Genomic DNA, 15,448 nt, shown 5'->3' on the forward strand with positions numbered 1-15,448 from the left:
TGGGAATATGCACAACAAACAGTTATTTATATCTTGAATTTGGTGCCATCTAAGTCAGTTCCCAAGATGCCTCTTGAGTTGTGCAATGGGCGCAAGCCTAATTTGCACCACATTCGGATATGGAGATGTTCAACACATGTATTAAAGGGAAAGAAGGATAAGATAGAATCAAGATCAGAGTTTTATTTCTTTGTAGGCTATCCAAAAGGAACGAGATGTTACTACTTCTAGAATTCTTTTAATAAGAAGGTATTTGTTAATATAAATACAACCTTCTTAGAGAATAAGTATATAGAAGAACACAAGTCTACTATTAAGATTCCATTGGAAGATATGCTAGAACATGGCTCAAATCACCCAGTTTCAGATTTCTGCATAGAATCTAATAGTGATAACTTGGAACCTCCTACTAGACCAATGGTTGCTGATCAGGTAAGTGAGCAAGTGGTGCCCACAAAACTTCATGGGCAAAAAGAACTAAAGGTAGTAGAGAATGAAGCACCTACTATTACACATCTACATGCCCCTCTCAATGGGGATAACGAAGACTTTGGTCTTAACAAAGGACAAGACCAAGCAGTGGGAAGGGTTGTAAGACCAATTTCTAGGTACTTGATTTATAGAGAATCCTATCAGGCGATCTCTACTGAGCAAGAAGGAAGCAATGGAGGATGTAGACTTTGAATCATGGAAATCTGGCATGAACTCAAAGATGGGATTTATGTATTCTAACAAGGTTTGAGATCTTATAGATGCACCTAATGGGGTAAAGCCTATAAGGTCCAAGTGGGTCTATAAAAGGAAAAGAGGTATAGATGAGAAGGTTGAAACTTTCAAAGCAAGGCTAGTGGCCAAGGGTTTTACCCTAAAAGAAGGCATTGACTATGAAGAAACCTTCTCACCAGTTACCATGCTTAAATCTATTCGAATCCTTTTATCCATTATTGCTCATTATGATTATGAGGTTTGGCAAATGGATGTCAAGATAGCATTTTTCAATGGACGTCTTGAGGAGACCATCTATATGATGCAACTTGAAGTGTTCGTGAAAGAAGGCCATGAAAGGAACGTTTGCAAGTTACAAAAGTCCATTTATGGACTCAAGCAAGCGTCCAGCTCTTGGAATGTAAGATTTGATCAAACCATTAAGACCCATGGTTTTGAGCAAAATCTGGATGAACCCTGTGTGTATAAGGGAATACAAGGGAAGAAAGTAGTTTTTCTAATCCTTTATGTAGATGACATTCTACTCATTGGAAATGATGTAGGGACGTTGTTATCTGTAAAGAAATTATTGTCACAGCATTTTAACATAAAGGACTTAGGAGAAGTAAATTATGTTTTGGGAATCCGAATCTTACGAGATAGGAAAAACAGAAGGATTACATTATCCTAAGCTTCATATATGGACAAAATATTGTCTAAATTAGCAATGCAGAATTTCAAAAAGGGATAACTTCCTTTTAGACATTGAATTATCTATCTAAGGAGCATTGTCCCAAGACTCCAACGGAAATAGATTACATGAGAAATGTTCTTTATGCTTCGGCTGTGGGAAGTCTCATGTATGCTACACTTTACACTAGACTGGATATTTGTTATGCTGTGGATATTGTTAGTCGTTATCAGTCTAATGCAGGACTAGAACATTAGGTAGCGATGAAGCATATACTCAAGCATCTTTTGAGAATGAGAGATTATATCACATTATAAATAGACGTTCATTTATTTACATGTTATAATTTGATATGATCATCTAAGGTTCCATGATCATATAGAATATCACAAACTGTATGCTTGATGGTTTGGGTATAGTAAGACATAATTTGTGATATGATCAAAATTATGTCATTCACAATCAGTACATAAAATTAGACGTTTTATGTTGATAAGATTGCATTGCTCTTATTAAAATTTGTCTAGAACTTGAAATAAGAACAATAATGTATTTAAATACACATTGAAAGGGATCGCGTAGATGACTCATTTATGACCGTTTAAAATAAGACTATACTTGAGTATCAAACAAATCACCTAAATCTTGAACGAGTAATGTACCTTTGATTGCTAGTTCAAGTTCCTTGAGGTACCAATGAGTGAAGTCTTACATAGAAGATTGATCTCGGTGCTTTAGGATTTAGGCCGAAATAGTTAGAAATCATATACTTGCAATAATAGAATCCATTAATCATTTAGATGAGACGATCGTCATTCTAAGGTATTTTTCTAGGAAAATAGAACCTGAGCTCAGTAGTTCAATGATGTGATCGTTGGACTTTATATTGTGATTTCATCACAATGAATTTGCCGTATGAAAATGAAACTTAGAGGGTAATACATGTTGAAAGGAAAAATGGTCATTTTGATAGTTTCAACATCTTGGCGGTCAAATGAAAATTGACTTGTGGAACGATAATCAAAGAATATTGGTATTGGATCATAATTTGCTTCTGTAGTATCACTCGACTCAAGAGTGTAATCTCAATTTTTTGGTAAAATAAGCCGAGATTAATAGACGTATCTCAATTGGTCAAGAGTTGACTCGAGTAGAAATATCTATTCGAGCTTGGTCATGTGAGTTCGGTTAGATCCCTCTCTTGACTCCAATAAAAGGTGCATAATTTAATTGGTCTGCTATAATAAAGTCCTGGAAAATTTGTGCAATTTCAAAATCCTAATTGAGCATTACTCTAAAAGACTTTTCATTTTCCCTAAAGGGGAATACACCTAGATGAGAACAAGGAAGGAAGCATTTGGTTAGGCCATTAAAAGCTCCTTCAAATGTTATCATCTTCCCTATCAATGTGTAAGGATTTTATAATACAATGATCTCAAGCTTACCAAAAATCCTTATTATCATGATTTTAATCTTTAAAGGAAAATTAATTTCCTATTGTAATGACTAAACACAATAATCAACACCTTCAAATCATTAGGACTTAGTAACCTCAGTTGCCTTTACACTATCTGATTTCATATCTATCGTCACCAATTCTTCGGACAAACAAAACTCATTATCCACTGGGAAAAACAAAACAGAGGCGGAGAGTGTCATTATTATTGTCGACAGATCGTTGGTGGCGTCTATCTGTGTGACGCCAAAATTTTGGCCAGGGATTTGAATACCAGAAAGAAGAGTCAGGTATGTTTCTTTATTCAATGTATTACTAGTGGAAACTAAACTTGTCCTCTCTTGTGTATATATATATAAACTTAAACTAGACATAAAAACATAATTAAAGAAGAGAGAGAAAAAAATCGTCATTCTATTTAGCAGAAGATCAAAATCATCAACGAGCGGAAATTATTCTTGTAGCTCTCCTTCACATGAACCTCACGAACCGCTATTTGTATCCATACTTTTTTGGGTTCACGGACAAGATCATTCTGCCATACATGGATATACAACCTCGATGGGCGGGGTCATGGAAAGATGCACTTCGTATTCGCATTTTCAATTGGCAAAGTCTCGATACTCAAAGACAATTGAGAGATCTACAATTGAAGGTAGGCTTAAATGACGATACCTAGAGGCTATTCTTGGGGGTTTTATTCCCACTTCAATAAGGATTTTGCTGCATATATATCAAGATTTATAAAATGGATTACATAATATCAAATGACACTTTACCATTTATCAGTTTAAAATACAATCACCTCTTTCGTCCAATCTTTTCCTTCCACATCATATTATGTAATCAATTATATATATTTTTCATGTACAAATAGCAAAATCCTTAAAATCGAAAAAGACAAAATAAGATATTGTCATAGGGAAGCACCATTCTTCGGGTAATGCAGAAGTCTTTTCGGGTCCTCATCGATAAGGAAAATCACAGGATGCGAAGTGGACATTGGACTAAGTTTAAAAGTTGTATAAACTTGCATTTCAAAATGGTAATTATGCAAGTCTAATTTACATTACGACATGTGGGTGTGCAAAGTAGTGATACAAGAAGGGTGATTATATTATCATAACAATTTTATTTAATACTTCACACATTTTAATTGCAATTAAACTTCTCAATATTTGCTTGTTGTAATAATTATTTCTTTTAACATTTTCCATCGAATTCTTATCTTTAACTTTTCACTAATTAATACTTCTCGTCCTTGATGATAATTTATATCAAAATATTTTATTCTAATGCTTTCAAATGAGGGGAAAAAATATTTTTCGCAATTTTTTTTTTAAATATGATGAAAAAATAGATAAAAAAAAGTTATTTTACGTTATTTCAATGGACTTTTGAACATAAAATTATTATCAAATACAAAATTTGTTAATTAATAAAAAAATTTAAGGATAAAAATGAAATAAAAAAATCGTGAGGAATATAAGTGCTATAATGAGCAAAGATTAAGAACTTTAAGCACAATTAAAACGTAGTTCAAGAAATAAAAATTGTGGTGTGAAAATAATTATCCTGTCAAACATTGATTTATGAAATTAGGAATTTAAAAACGGAAAAGATGGTTGTAATTTACTGACTGGACGATGGAGAATGAAAGAAATTTTAACCTTTTAATTCTGGAAGGAAGTGACAAAGCAGAGGCTCGGATCTTCAATTTTTAACCAAGGAAGTGGGAGTAATATTCACCGTCACGGGCAAATCACTGCGTGAAATCGAATTGATTTTAGGTTGCTCTATGATACCCAAACTGGAAAGTTAGTATACATTTGTTAATAAAATAGAGAAATCAAATAATTCAAGAAAAGAAAATCAATTACGTTAAAAACATATTGAGCATGCATGTAAAAATTGATTTTTATTTATTATTATTGTTGACCTCCAAAAATGGCTCCAACAGGCACCCTAGCCTCGCCCCGTCGAAACCTGCGCAAGTAGCACCCCGTCAAGAGGCAAAGGCGGCCGGACGAGAAAAAGGTCCGGCGACCGTTTGCACTCCAATGGGCAAGTCAACGACTGGACAGAGATAGATATATAGAGTGCAATAGTTTGGAGATGGGGATTTGGCTAGGGATGTCGAACATACCTCGATTGTGTGAGTTGAATCCATATATATAGAGAAATGGATGTGAAGCGGGCCAAACGGGTTAGTGGTCTTGAGTCTGAGCCCAATACGAGGTGAGCAAAATAATAGGCGTCTCGGCATGAGCTTCAGCTAGACTTCTTAGGGCCTCGGCTGCGCCTTGGTTGGCCTTGTCAGAGCCTCGGCTTTGGGGCACAACACTAATGGGCCTGGCTCGGGTCCAATAAGATGACCCAATATGCAGTGATAATATATAGGCATAACAGTAGCCCCCCAAGTTCGAGTTGTATTATTTATATGCAGGTCGGACTTGAAATATAAACTCAGAAGTAGGCGAGGTCTTACAGATTGCCTCAGAAAGATAGGTAGCTCCAATAAGTGAGGGCTTACGAACTGCCTCGAAAATATACATCGATCTCGAATAGGCGAGGACTAACGAATTGCCTCGAGAAATATGAGTTGCTCCAATAAGTGAGGATTACGAACCGCCTCAGAAAATGTGTGTCAGAATAAGCGAGGGCTTACGAATTGCCTTGAAAGATATACTGCACATATTTTTTGAAAATTTCGGCAGCCTCTCCCCTGTAATATGGACTAAACCAATCCTGTAATACAATACAATATATCCACAGCAAATATACCAAATAAATTTGGGGTCCATTTGCCCCTTCAAATGCTCATAAGGTGTAACATATCACATTTCTCCAAAATATGTGCAGAGGGTCTATCATGCATTATAGTAAATTATGTGCTCGCCACAGCTCAGTGTATCGACAGTGCTATAGTGAAGCAAGTAACATGATGTCGATAATAAAATGAAAATAATGATGATATGACATACGTATTGGCTGCGATGAAAATAATGTATGACATGGTAACAGTGATATGTCATTCATGCTTGGAAGCAGTAATGTGATGCGTATAATGTATGACATGGTAGCAGTAATGTGATGTGTATGCTAGCAGTAATATGCAGCCCTCCAAGTCAGAGCCGAATATTTATATATAGGTCGGACTTGAAGTACCATTGTGATAAAGTTGATGTAGAGGCGATGCTTTAAATGTAAGTAGCATAGGCGACAAGGGTGATGCGTTGGATGCAGCAGTAATGCTTTGATTGTAGTAGCAGAGGCGATGCTTAGGACATAGTAGAGGAGCCGATGCTTTGGATGTAGTAGCAGAGGTGATGCTCTGATAGCAGAGACTGTGCTCTGGACTGAATATAAGTAGATGTACTGATACTGAAGCATATTGATGTATACTAGCCGTTGACTTTTTGATATCAGTTGAGTGTATGGTTGCTACTGCGGTTGTAGGTTCAGCTGTCTCTACTGAAGCGCTGACCCAGGATGATGCATGGGAGATGCTAAAGGTTGTGAAGCTGAAGGTCGGGACACATCTTAGACTGAGGTGCTGAAACTTCAATGCCTACTTGAGAAAGTAGCTTATCTTCGATCGATGCGGGAGATGGCTTCAGTTTTGTAAAGCTTAGGAGGGAACGCAGCCACTGAGGCTATGACCCATAGGGGACTCCGCGTCAAGTGCATCTAAACTTTGTAAAGCTGAATAAGGAGCTCGTCTGCGATCGATGTGGGAGATGGCTGAAGGTCGGTAAAGTTTTCTCAACGCTACAGCCGAGGCGATGACCCACAAAGGACTCCGCGTCGGGAGGGTTGAAACTTTGTCAAGCTGCAGACATCATTTGGTGAGGTGGGAGATAGACGTCTTGCGAATAAGTCTCGAACTATCACAGGCTTAGTGACTTGCCTCGGAATGACAAGGACTTAGAGTCAGGCTCGACAATAGTGAAAATGAGGAAAAGACATCTCGCGAAGCGAGGGATGAACATCTGATGAAATGTCGAACTATCAGAGTTTTATAAGCTGACCTCAGGTAGACGAGGGCTTAAAGCTAAGCTCGACGATAGCGAAGCGAGGAAAAGACATCTCACGAAGCAATGAATAAATATCTAGCGAACTGTCGAACTATCGGAGTCTTAGTAGCTTGCCTCGAAATGAGGAGGACTTAGAGCCAAGCTCAACGATAGTGAGGCTACGAATAGTCTCGCTGAGCCAGGGATAAGCATCTGGCGAAGCGGGGAATAGACATTCCGCATATAACTGTCGAACTATCGGAGTCTTAGTGGCTTGCCTCGAAATGATGAGGACTTAGAGCCAAGCTCAACGATAGTGAGGCGAGGTATAGTCTCGCTGAGCCAGGGATAAGCATCTGTCGAACTCTCGGAGACTTATAAGCTGGCCTCGGATAGACGAGGACTTAGAGCTAAACTCGACGATAATGAGGTGGGGAATAAGCATCCCGCGAAGCCAGGGATAAACATCTGACGAAGTGTCGAACACTCGGAGTCTTATAAGCTGGCCTCGGATAAACGAGGACTTAGAGCTAGGCTCGACGATAATAAGGCGGGGAATAAGCATCCCGCGAATAGGTCAGGAAATGCTCCTTTTGCAAGGGCAAGTACATCTAACAATTATTCTCTTCCTTTTTCAAGGAACGAGGATTTCAAAAGGTACGCCTCTTCCTTTATTCAAAGAACGAGGACTCCAAAAGTGCCGCTTTTGACAATAAGATACCCATGAGCTAGGGTTCGCATCCGATAAATAAAGAATTCACAAGCTAGCCGTGATGTGTGAAGACTTATGGGCTCACCTTCAATAATAAGATTGGGCATTTGGCTGAGCACTTTTAGAAGCTATGCGTGTTTCAAAGCCAGATTAAATTCATTCCCAAAGTCATAATAATGAATTATTATCCGAGGCACGTAAATCTATCAATTATCCCTTTGGAAGTAGCGGCCCAATCAAACTTCATATATGTCAAAGTGGGTATCACATGCTAGCAATTAATTATACCATGAAAATGAATCCTAGGCCCATTTAAGATGATTAACTGTTGGAGGAAAAAGAATGGTTTTAGCCCAATGAAATAAATTTCTAGGCCCATGTTTACACCAATATTTGTCCAATAAAATGATGCCAGCACTAACCTGCACTTTGTGCAATATGTTGTAGTGGAAATTATTCTATAATAGGCTAGAAAAATACCACTTGCCACTAGAAATAGCCTGCAACAGCCGGTTGAGAAGACCCATTTCTAACCCAACACGCCACCTTCACCATCACATTTCCATCAACATTTAATGCAGAGTAAAAATTCAAACCAAGCATTGCACTTCCCTACGATATATAGCGATTACCGATTGCCGGAGGTAGCCGCCGAAACTAGGTTTTTACCCGATTTTCAAGGGCTTCGACTAGCAACCATATTTTTTCCCTGGGCAACAATTCGAACACCATCTTGGGCTCGAATATTTTTGCAGATGCACCTAGAAAAATTCCTTCTTTAGGAATAAATAATGCTTCTAATATTTCCAGATTTTTGGAGACCATGTGAGTGATGTCTACTAATATCTCCACAAGAGCAGTGATGACATTTTTCTGCATTTGTTGTTGTTTTCAAGCTTGGACTTCTTTTCCCCATTGCTTTGATTGGAATTGAAAATGATAACCAAGTGGCTTCCAAAAAAAAAAATGTTTTTCCAGTTGCCATCTTCTCAACCTCGTTATCTAGTGACTGTTTTGTATTTCATTTGCCGTTGGTTTCTTTCCCAAGAAATGTGAGAGTATTGTGAATGAAGATTCTATTTTTACAAAGATTTCAGCAACTAAAGAACTTCTCTTTTCCATGTGTTTGTGTTGCTTTTGATGAAAATTTGTCACAAAAACCAAATGGTGAATATGGCCGGCAATCACTTATTGTTTGCCACTTTAATTTTTTGCCGAAAAATTCCATTCTTCACGCCTCTGTTAGTCGTTCCAGCCACTATGTTTTTTGGCCGAAAATAATCATTTTCATGGTGGGTTTTTCAACCCTTTGTTGGCAATTGCATGGCTAGAGCCATGGTCGGTAGATTCCTTTGTTCAAGGAAACCTTCAATTGCCCTTTTTCCTTGCTTTTGGTGGCTGATTCCCCCCTCTCTTTTTGGGTAGAAGAATCTGCCCAGAAAATGTTGTTGTCTTTCCTCTTTTTTAGTTGAAGAACTGACCGAAAAAATTCTCTCATTCCGATAGCTTTTGAGATGTGGTATAACATGGTTAACGTACCGTTTCCCACAGACGACGCCAATTTGTTGACCTCCAAAAATGGCTCCAACAGGCACCCTAGCCTCACCCCCTCGAAACCTGCGCAAGTAGCACCCCGTCAAGAGGCAAAGGCGGGCGGACGAGAAGAAGGTCCGGCGACCGTTTGCACTCCGACGGGCAAGTCAACGGCCGGACAGAGATAGATATATAGAGTGCAATAGTATGGAGATGGGGATTTGGCTAGGGATGTCGAACATACCTTGATTATATGAGTTGAATCCATATATATAGAGAAATGGATGTGAAGCGGGCCAAACGTGTTAGTGGGCCTGAGTCTGAACCCAATACGAGGTGAGCAAAATAATAGGCGCCTTGGCATGAGCTTCAGCTAGACTTCTTAGGGCCTCGGCTGCGCCTTGGTTGGCCTTGTCTGAGCCTCGGCTTTGGGGCACAACACTAATGGGCCTGGCTCGGGTCCAATAAGATGACCCAATATGGAGTGATAATATATAGGCATAACAATTATTATTATTTTATCTAACGTGGTTGGTTAAGGTTTATTTTGTACATATTTAATTGGATTAATTCAGTATTTAATTTTATTTCAAGTTTTGTGTAGAGTTTGTTATTTGTGGTTGATTAAATTGATATGAGATGATTTTAATTCTTCCTATAAAATCATCATCAAATCAATAAGATAAAGTAAAACAAAAAATTATACAAAGCACATATATTAATATAGAACAAATATTCAAATCTATCATTATTTATGCATGTATTATTAAGTAATATAGATTTGAAATTCCAATTCCAATTTAAAATATCATCGTAAAAACTAAAAATGAGGTTTCTATTATAAAAGGTAAGTTTATTAGGGTTTAGAGGTGAATGACAATTATACCCTTACACCCCTAAAAATTATTACTGTTGTATTCCTGATTCTGCCCTATAAATACATGACTTTAGTTCTTAATAAAACACACACAAATCTATTGAATTCTTTCTGTTCTATTATCTTTTCTTCACTTTTATAACATTTTATCAGCACGATAGCTTAATTTTTTAAAATTTAGTGAAGGTAATAATTTTTATAAGTATGAATATTTATCACGTGTACTAAAATTATTTTGGTAGCATGTGAAATAGTTCAATATACATATGCATCATGACGATGTTGCTTCTTCTTCTTTACTTTTCATCGGCATGCATATTAATTCTAATTCATGTTTGTTTATGTAATTTGAACACATATTAAGTCACTTTTTTTATTCATACCGATCATTTTTTTCACATATTATTCAGTATTAATTCTGTCTTTTGAATCTATTAAATATTAGTTCTATCTTTAATTTCTATATATGTGAAATTCATATGCATGTTTAGTATCTTTTGCATCTTGGTAAAAGATTTAGCCAATAATTATTTAGCCAATTTTGTTAACTTTTATGTATGGAGATTCGTTTCTCTTAATACATGTGTGGTAATTAATTTTTCTATATAAATTCATATCATATCTATATGGTAATTAAATATTTTTCGATATTATTCTATGAACTTCAAATTAAGAATTATCGTCTTATTATTCCAAAAGTAGCACAACATTATAATTAATATTCCAGAAGAATAATTGCATATCTATCTATTATAAATAGTTCGTTTTTGCTGCTGAAGTAGCACAACATTATTAATATTCTAGAAAAATATTACTTGCTTATAAAGAGCATCATATTACATGTTCAATATTCCAAAAGAATATCGATTCAATGCTCTTGAAGAAACATAATTTAAATTATAGTTATTTTAAACGAATATAATGTTGATGTTCTCAAAAAACGCAACACACGTTATATGAATATTCAAGAAGAATATTTCATTGTTACTCATGTAGGGCATAAATTTTATTATTTAGCTCGAAAGGTAGAATAAATCGTTAATGTCAATATTTCATAAGAATATTGTATTTATACTCTTCAAGATTATATGTCTTGTTGTGTTCATAAAGAAATCACATTTTATATATATATAAAAATAATATTAAAAAAAAAGTTGTGTTGGTGTTCTTGAAGAAATACATTGTTATTAATATTTTAAAAAAAAGAATATTAATTACTCCAAAAGAATATGATATTATAATTTCAATATTCCTGAAGAATATTGATCGATTATATGAATAATGCACATCCATTGGCATCACCATAATTATTCGATCATTGATGTAAAAAATGATCTATTTCATCCACTTGAATATAGAGAAAAAAATTTTGGTCATGAAATACTATACCTTAGTACAATTGAAACATTAACTTATCTTGTAAATTGCGCTTGACTTGACATAACTTTTTTTATAAGTTTCTTTGCAAGATATGGTTCTACACCAGCTCAAAAATATTGGAATAATGTTAAACATATTTTTCATTACCTAAAGGGTACTATTGATTTGAGATTATTTTACTCTTAAAGTCAGGATCCGCTTTAATTGGATATACAGATACATGTCATCTCTCTGACCCCACATAAAGTTAAATCACAAACTTGATATGTATTTACACGTGGAAGAACAGCGATATCATAGAGATCAGTGAAGCAATCCTTGACAGCAACATTCTCAAATCATTCTGAAATTATTACAATCTATGAAGCAAGCTAATAATGTGTATGGTTAAGGACATGACCCATTATATCCAAACATCATGCGAGTTAACTCCAACAAAGGATAACTAACAATTTTGTATGAAGACAATACAACTTGTATTGCACAACTTAAAGGAGGATATATCAAAGATGACAGGACGGAACATATTTCTCCAAAATCCTATCATGCACATGAAATTCAGAAGAATGGTGACATTGATATCCAACAAATTCTCTTAAGTGACAATGTGGCCGATTTAATCAAAAAAACATTGCTAACATCTATATTCGAGAAATTAGTTCATGATATTAGAATGCGTCGACACAAAGATCTTCAGCGATCAAATCAGGGAGAGTAGCTAAACACTTTTCTTCGCTTAGATTTTATCCCACTGGATTTTCCTAACAAGGTTTTAATGAGGCAGCATTTATTTTTGGTACTCCAAAATAACTATACTCTTTTTCCTTCGTTTGATTTTTTTTCTATTGGGTTTTTACAAACAATGTTTTAACGATGCAGATATTTTATAATGTGTCATTCAAGAAAGAATGTTATAAAAGGTAAGTTTATTAGGGTTTAAAGGAGAATGACAATTATACTGCTGTAACCCTAAAAATTATTACTGTTGTATCCCTGATTCTGCCTATAAATACAAGGCTTTCGTTCTTAATAAAACACACACAAATTCATTGACTTCTTTCTGTTCTCTTCTATTTTCTTCATTTTTATAACAATTGCTTGATTTTTATTTTTCTAAATTTACTTGATATTTATGAAATTTCTAATTTTTTCTCATAATCCATAAAGATAACAAGAATTTGCATTTGACCTACAAATCTGCAAGAATATAAATTAGAAATCATATGACAATAGGTTAGTGAGATCATGTAAATCGAATTTGATAAAAAAACAAAATAAAATTAAACCCATATAATATAAATCGAACCAATACATTGTCCCTTTTGGTGGGGACGATTAAAATCATATTTTTATTAATTTTTGATAAAAATTGATGAAATGTGTAGTTGAAAAGTTATAAGTCTCATAAATATGTAGTTAAAAATTATTATTGACTTTGACTAAACTTTATTACATTCTAACATGATCTGTTTTGAATCACCTGAGCGGATTTAAAATATGATGTGCGCCAATGGTGGAAGCCAGAGCTATATGTCTCACCCACTACCAAGACTAACCTTTACCTTCTACCAATCATGTTTAGATAATAAAAGGCCATTTTATGTTAAAAGAGCGTTGGCCCAAATTGATTTTTACATGCACAACCCAAATGACATGTTGACTTAAATATGTCATGTGATTGTGGCTCCAAAATCAATAAGCTCTCTAGAGCTGCTAAAACTCAACTGCTACCTAGTAAATAAAACTTTGAAAAATATATGAGTTGATAAGTTAGTGAGTGGAGAATTTTGAAAATAAATTTGATAAAAAAAATCGAGTTTACATCACTTAACAATTTATAATATAACATCGTATAATAATAATAATAATAATAATAATAATAATAATAATAATAATAATAATAATAATAATAATAATAATAATAAAAGACGTGAGACACTCTCATATTACTAAAAAATATCATCTCATAATCATGATATAATTATCAAGGTAAAGTCGAAATATTTTCATTGAAAATTTTCATTTTTATTGGGCCATTGACACAATTACTATACATCATATAGAACTTTGCGTAATATCAATATTAGTAATCAATAACCAACTAGACACAGTCTAATATACCATCATCCCATGATCATTAGAATTTCGCTAACTGCCTCCATGATCACCCAAGAAGTATCCCACCCAAGGTCCCAATAATCACAATATCAATGTTGAGTGGACAATCTTCATGTGATCGCTAAGGATATATCCCCTAACAGTCCCCATGATCACCCAAGAAGTATCCAACCTCGAAGTACCAATAATCATTCTATCACAAAAGCACAGTCAAGTGGTCAATCTTCACATAATCATCAAAGGCACATCCCCTATCCACTATTGCAATCATTGAAAAGTCTCACTTGCGGCCAACACAATTGCATGTCTTGATGTTCTAGTAGTGATCAGTAAAGCATGTTTCATATCCCAATTTTACAAGTAATCCACATACAATCTTTATAATTCCACATATATCATGTAGTTGAAATAATTCACATAACTTCACGTAACGTAATAATATAATCAATTATCAATATTGAAAAATATTTTTCCACTCACAGATTTATGGATAAACATTTGGTCAAGTTCACGAGCATTTCCAAACTTTCACATCACTCTATGAAATAACGTTATAATTACTCAAATTAAAACCTAATAATTAAATTAATGCAAATCTATAATGTAATTCCTCAACTTCTATATTTATCATTGCATCTCTATTTTCCTAACTTTTATTTTCTTTGATTATTGCCAACCAATCACCACATATAATCAAATCCATTAATTACTCATATTTTCTTAAAATCACTGCCTTATATAACCCCTATAGATAGTTTAATCCAATACCTAGACTTTAATAATTGTCATTTAATTTCATTGAAATTGGAAAAATCTGAGAAAATGAACGTTTGACAAAAATGGCACTAAAACTTCAGAGTATTGAAATGTGGTACAGGTGTCTATATATGGAAATGTGTCATCGAAATCATTTCACGATTACAAATAAAATTTTTTATAGATCACACTTTGTTCATCGATTATAAATTAATAAATTTATAAGTTACAATTTATTTTACGAGTTAGAAATAAAAATTTTTATAAGTCGCAACTTATTACACGATCACAAATGATCAAATTATTAGTCACAAATTAACAAATTTTTTAGGTCACACAATATTTATTCGTCACAATTTATCTATTTTATTGGTCACATATTACTTAATGGTCACATATTAACTAATTTATTGGTCAGAATTAACAAAATAATTTATGATACCACTGCCTCCAATTGCACCATTGTCATAGCCGCCGCCACCACCATCATCTCAAACAAACCAATATCCCAACACTAAAAACCACTACTACTACACAACCATCGCGACAGCGACGACCATCGCCAGCACTACCATCATCGCTTGCACCACCACCAACACAGCCTAACAGCACAGTCACCGCACAACCATCACAAAACACCGTCAACCACAAAAAAACCACCTACAAAAAACCCCATCACACCATCAATTGCAGCGAAATCTAAATCTGTATATCGCTTCGTCACCACCACAAAAACAAAATTTTCTTTCATGAGCAACAGCAACGTCTCCAAACCTACCACTACGACACTACCACGGCCATTATCACACACCACAACCAATATCTCCTCTACATCACCTCTGCCAAATCTTCCACCTGTCACCAGTATGCATCCAACACCACATCCTCATATCTCAAATCAACAGCCCAGTCGACTAATTACACATTACCATTTTCACGCGTGCCTCTCCATCCACAAAGTCTCCGACCTCTTGACTTAAGACGAAGATCAACAACATTGATTCGCACAACCAATTTAAACATCCTATATCCTAATTGGCCAATTGAACTAGCCCCTACCACACATCCACACGCAAATAGCAATGGCATCGAGCGACTGGAGATGATAAAGACAGCATCCATCATCGCCAATGGTGCAGTAGCGAGCATAGAGGCAACGGGATTGAGACAAAAAAAATCTTGTAACTCTTAATTATGAATTGAG

Source organism: Olea europaea, chromosome 6 (genome assembly GCF_002742605.1).
Source record: "Olea europaea var. sylvestris chromosome 6, O_europaea_v1, whole genome shotgun sequence".
Classification (NCBI taxonomy): domain Eukaryota; kingdom Viridiplantae; phylum Streptophyta; class Magnoliopsida; order Lamiales; family Oleaceae; genus Olea; species Olea europaea.